The following is a 6342-nucleotide window of genomic DNA, read 5'->3' as shown; positions in this document are numbered from 1 at the left end:
CAATTTACTTTATTGCATTTTCCTCTTCTACGTTTATTCTCCAAACTCTACATTATTTCAAATCTTCATTCCTTCTCCAAAATCTTACTCATTTTTTTTTATTTCATATTATATTTCAATTACACAAACAATTATACTTTTAGTACTTTTGCGCAATTTTTCTAATTGTGAACGTAATTGAAGAATTTTTGTTTCAATTTTATCAATGATATATCTTACTTCTGAAGATATTTGTTTCACATAGTTTTCTGATTGTCAAAGAATTTTTGTTTTGATTTCATCAACAACATATGTTTATTTCTAAAGATATTTGTATTACATAGTCTTCTAATTGTGAACATAATCAAATATTTTTCTTCTAAACGACTGTATCTTTACTTGTGAAGATATTTTAACTTTGCATAACATTATGAATGCATTTTTACTTATTCAAGTTATTTTCTAAATTAATCTCATAGTTTTTTTAGTTGAAAGTTAAAACATTGCTAGTTCAACAAAAAAAACTCAATTGCTATTTTGTCCCACTAAATAAAAGAAGTCATTTGTGATTGATTAGAATCAAGAGTAGAAGATCAATATATATATTTATTTTCAATAACTCAAACGAAATAATTTTCATCATAAACATATCTCAAACTAATTTAATGACCAAAATTATCTTTTTTTATAATTACTATGATAATGATGTTAAGCAAGGTTATTAAACTAAGAGTTTACGTAGACTCGTGAGAGTTTCATAAACTCGATTCTAGGACTCAACTTGTACACTCATAATAGTTCATTTCATATAAAAATAATAACAAAATATATATAAATAACATATCAATTAAACATTTCAATAATATAATAAAACAAAATAGTAAATCATATATTTTACAATACTTAAATCAAATTTAGTAATGCATCACTACTAGATAATAACTTGCAAATGTAATCGTAGTTGTAGAGTATTTTCGTCAAGGGTTTGATGTTATTAGAGGTGAAAATTTTTCGATTTAGGAACAACACATTAAATGAAAGTATGTTGAACACTAAAAAAACAGAAAATAATCCAAAATGATTTACGTTTTGGTCTAATTTTTTTAACTTGTTAACTCGTTTACTCGATGATAAACTCGAGAGTTTATAGAGTTTACTTAGAGTTTATCGAGTCTACCTAAAGTCTATTAAAAAGAAAGTTTACACACGAGTTAACTCAGGGAGCGTAAATGGACTCGTAAACTCATAAAAGTTAACTAGTTAACTTGAGAGTTTAATAATGATGATGTTTCAAACACGGATTGTGACAGCACTAAATAATTCTGTAGAACAAATAATCATTGACTTTGAAAATTATACATTGATTGCACATCGCTTATCAATAAAAAATTATGGTACATTTGAACATATACATGGACGTCAATTATAAGGACAAGTTGACGTCTTTGTGGTCATTTTCTACCAAGTCCTAATTTATATTGTCAACTATTCTTGATTACGTTGATGTACTTTAACTATTTATTAAGTCCAAACTCCTTACAATTAATGGTCACATCAACCATGAATCTTATATTAAGGATTCTTTTTCTTAAAAGGTATATTGAAGTCTAATTTAATTTCAAAAACTAGCATATAAAATTAAAGTTATTTCTCACTTATATACTTTATCTTGGATTTATCTATACTCAATGTGAAACTTGATTTTTTTTCAGTACACCCCTCATATCCAACACTTTTGGGCTTGGTACATGAATAACATGGTGAGTGACCTTTTGAATAGATTTAGAATAAACTTTAATATCATCTTAGAATATGGATTGGGGTCTAGCTCAACCACAAAAACTAGTTCACATGTTAGGTTGTCCCCCACTTATATATTCTAAGCATTATCTCTAGCTGATGTGAGATTTGAGTTTTTTTCCAATATATTCTATCACGCTCAACACTTTTGGGCTTGGTGCATGCATAACATAATGTGTTGCCTGTTTTAATATATCTAAGATAGACTTTGATTACCATCTTAGAATGTGAGTTTAGATCTAACTCAACCACAAATCTAACTCATAAAATGAGGATTATTTTTTACTTATATACTCTATCTTGACATTATCTTGTGTCAATGTAGGACTTGGATTTTTCCCAACATATCCCCTCACACCCAACACTTTTGGGCTTGGTTCATGCATAACATGATGGGTGACTCATTTTAATGGATCTAGAATAGACTCTGATATCATCTTATAATGTAGGTTTTGGCCTAACTCAACCCCAAAAGTTAACTCATAGGGTGAGGGTTGTCCCCCACTTATATATTTCATCTTAGCCTTATCTCTAGCCAATATGTATGACTTGGGGTTTTCCTAATACATCCCTCAAGCCCAACACTTTTGGACTTGGTGCATGGATAATATGGTGCCTTTAATGGATCTAGGATAGGTTTTGATACCATCTTAAAATGTGAGTTTGGACCTAACTCAATCTCAAAAGTTAGCTTACAAGGTAAGGATTGTTCTTCATTTATATACTTTATCTTAGCATTATCTCTAGTTGATGTGGAATTGAAATTTTTTTCGATACACCCTCTCACGCCCACACTTTTGGGCTTGATGTATAGATGACATGATGGATAACCTACTTTAATGTATCTAGAATAACCTGTGATACCATCTTAAAATGTGAGTTTGAGTCTAACTTACCACAAAACCTAGCTCTCGGGGTGATTGTTGTCCCCTACTTATGTATTTCATCTTAGTCTTATCTCTTATTGATATGAGAATTGGGTTTTTTTCAAAAAATTCTTGATTACAATATGTTTGCTTATAAGTTTTTATTTATTTATTTTATAAACTTATAAGTTTATATGAAGTTTAATCAAATTATGTATTCAAGTATGTCCATATGAATGATTTTTAGGTCCTTAAATCATGTGGATGTATTGATTTTGTTTGCATTTCTAGTGAGTTTTTCACGAGTGAGATAATGTAAATACTGTTGTCAGTTATCACAAGGAAAGATATCTATTCTAATTTTTTAATTAACTAGAAAAGATGAAAAATATCATTATTAATTAATGTAATAATATATACAAGGTGTACGTCAACTCATTGCAAATTAAGATTCACACAGACACTAATATATACAGGGGTGGTTTGGTTGAAGAGAGAGAAAAATAATTGTTCAAGAAGAAATTTTTAAGAAATAATGTGGATTTCACATTTTTTTTCTTTTTATTTTAATTCAAATAATTTAAAAAAAAAATCATTCTTTTTTCATCTACTCAACCAAACACACTTTAAAATCTAGACACTTTAAAATATAGACAATACCTTTTCAAACATTAATTGTCTAGTTTATCATGATATTGTTCCACTAGATCATGAACTCTTCTAAACGTTTCAATGGTATATGGATTCTTCAACATTTTTACCCCTAAATCTAGGTATTAGTTTTTATTTATATACATATCATAGATTAAACTTAGAGATGGATCTATGAATCTTTCTTCCCTGACTAATTTAAATAATATAGCACAAGATAAGTAAATTAAAATATAAAAAAAACACAAAAAAATTAAAATTAAGCATCAAGTCTTTTATATACAACAAGCATTTTTTTTTTCAGTTTATAAACTAGCCAGTATAAGTATTATAATATACAATTGGTTACCTTTCTTGATGTTGTTTAACATAGAGTGTCCTCCAAAAAACAAGGGTTTATAGAGCTTTCACAAGAGAAGAAGAGAGATAAGTATAGCCAAAAACAACTTGCCGGGATTATATATACAACTATATATTGAACCTAGTGCATGCATTCGGGCAAGTCATTCTTGGCTGCAAATCACTCCCTACCTGCTCCTTGCAAACACTATAAAATCAGCAAATGCAGAGAGATGGTTAAGGCATGGAAGTCCACATTTCTGTATGAACTTATTAATATTAGTGTCCAATAAATTGTGGTTCATAAGGAAGACTTACTTGTGAGCTTATATAGAGAGGAATGGTTAACTTAGGGAAATATAATGGGAATGATTATTCCAATTGAGTGGCAATATATTTTATATATCCTCTTATGTGTTTTCCTAGTTAAGTAGCTAACTTTCCATAAGTGTTTGCATGCAAGCAATAGAAACTCGACACATACAGAATAAATCCTTTTAATTATGGGCGGTTGATACGACTTTGATAGCTCACAATATATAGAATAAAGCTGACCGCAAATTGATTTGTTTTTATATGTATTAAATTAAAATTGGAATAAAATCTTAATATGCCTCGGAGAGAATGTAAAAGGGTATAGTGGAATTAAATGCTTTAACTGGTTGTTTTAAAGTTAAATAAAATTGATTAAAAAAATTAAATTATTAAATATAATTAAAATACATTTTTTAGGAGACATATTTATTAATTTTAATCATACATTTTAAGTTTAAAAGTGAATTGATTATGAAAGTTATCCAGACTCACTCCCAATTTACCTACACCCGACATTTGGCTATGACAGGCAGATGAGAAATGATGATAGTCAAAGCATGCCATATTCTTAGAAAGTAGTTTCAACTTTAGATGGATGTAATTGACATAACTGATCATAACCATAATAAGCATCGTTTTAATGTTCAGTCTACAATCACAATTGAAGCGGCGTTTTTTGTGAATTTATGGCTCTACGGCACATTTTTATTCTCATGTTTTATTCTTAGTTTTTTGAGAAAGGGTGAAAGGAGGTGTGTTCGAATTCCTTAACTACTTTTTTAACAAATGTAATACTATAATTTTTATAATGCATGATTAAATGATTTTAATTAGATTGTACGAATAATTAAATTCAATTTAAGTTCTTGAATTAATTAATTAATAAATAAATTTAGTGATTTGCTTTTATGTGCATGTATAGTTAGTGAGTTTGTAATATTTTGGGCATAAAATGATGAATTTTAGTTTATGTTTAGAGAGGTGCAGATTTAGGTGTGAAAAGAAAAATTACAAGTTATAAACTCTCTTTCAATCCTCAAAAATCTACAATAATAAATACAAACTTTTCTTTTACTCTCTTCTTTCTCTCCAAAAAATTCATTCTTTGAAAATTTGAGAACTTGATTGTCTTATTTAAAGGAAGTTTTTTTTTTCCTTTTTTAGTGTTCATTAACTGTCCCTCTGAGTGGTAAGCACCTTTTTTTCCTCCTTTTATATCATTTTCATTTTTTTCCTAAGGCACACATGGGGTTCCATGAGAAAGACTTTGTTTTTGGATTTGAATTTGACTTTGGGTTGGTTTTGGGATAGATAATGCCCTTAGTGTGAATTGCTGGTGAAGTTGAAGAAAGTTTTCTCCTTAAGTTTGATGACAAATCAATTTACATGTAAATTTTAAAAAATCGTCACTAAAATTTTACTAACGCTCGTATTAGTGGAGAATATTACACATTCGTCACTAGTAAATTATTTTCTTGTAGAGTTTCGACCCAAAGTTTTCTCTTTTCTTTTTTTTTTCATTTCAAAGAAAGTTCTTTGGGTTTGATAGGTAAGAAAAAAATTATTATTTTTCTATGCTTAGATTGTTGAGGATTGATTTCATTGTTGCTAGAAAATGAATTATGTTATTTAAAAATGAAAATTTAAGTATTTGAAGATGAGTTTTGAAATTAGGGAAAATGCTATTCATTCAGACGTACAACTAGCTAGAGCAGGAAATGCCTAAAGATATATTGCTGTGTGTGCAGAGTATGTTTCATTTGGGCTACGCAACGGCAAGTTCAACATATAATGGTATACATACTACTCTTTTTTTTATGACTTTAACAAGTAATCTAAACTCGATCAATATCAGAAAATTTACAACTTACATATGCACACTTCAACCAACTAAATTAATTAAACCCCTAATTATTAAACTTTCTTTGTAGTAGAATGCATGAAATTAATTTATACATATATGAGAAGACGTTTAATGAGCGTCTTCATTTTTTCTTTCTTCCTCAAGAGTCAAAATGCTATGAAAACCTATTGTGGCTATTGTTATTGATATTATTGGGCCACTCATTATAAAACCATTATTGGGTCATGGACAAATTTTATGTTCAAGATGTCTAATCTTCAATCCTGCAAATTTTTCAGGTTTTTTGCAATATATAACTTAGGGCCATAAAAGAAGCACAACCCACAGTCTAAAGATAAGACCGGATCAATCCCACCTTTACTACCACAAGTTTCTCTCCCAACCTTTTCATTCCAAATACGAACACAATCTTACCCCCTTCTAATTATATGTTATCCACAATCATATGGGAGAATAAAAGAGCGCTGATTCAACAAAACATATGTATAAATAATGAAGGGTTCTATTAATTTTATTGTTCAAATTTAG

The sequence above is a fragment of the Glycine soja genome, chromosome 15, assembly GCF_004193775.1.
Source record: "Glycine soja cultivar W05 chromosome 15, ASM419377v2, whole genome shotgun sequence".
Classification (NCBI taxonomy): Eukaryota; Viridiplantae; Streptophyta; class Magnoliopsida; order Fabales; family Fabaceae; genus Glycine; species Glycine soja.
This window is presented reverse-complemented; position numbering follows the sequence as displayed.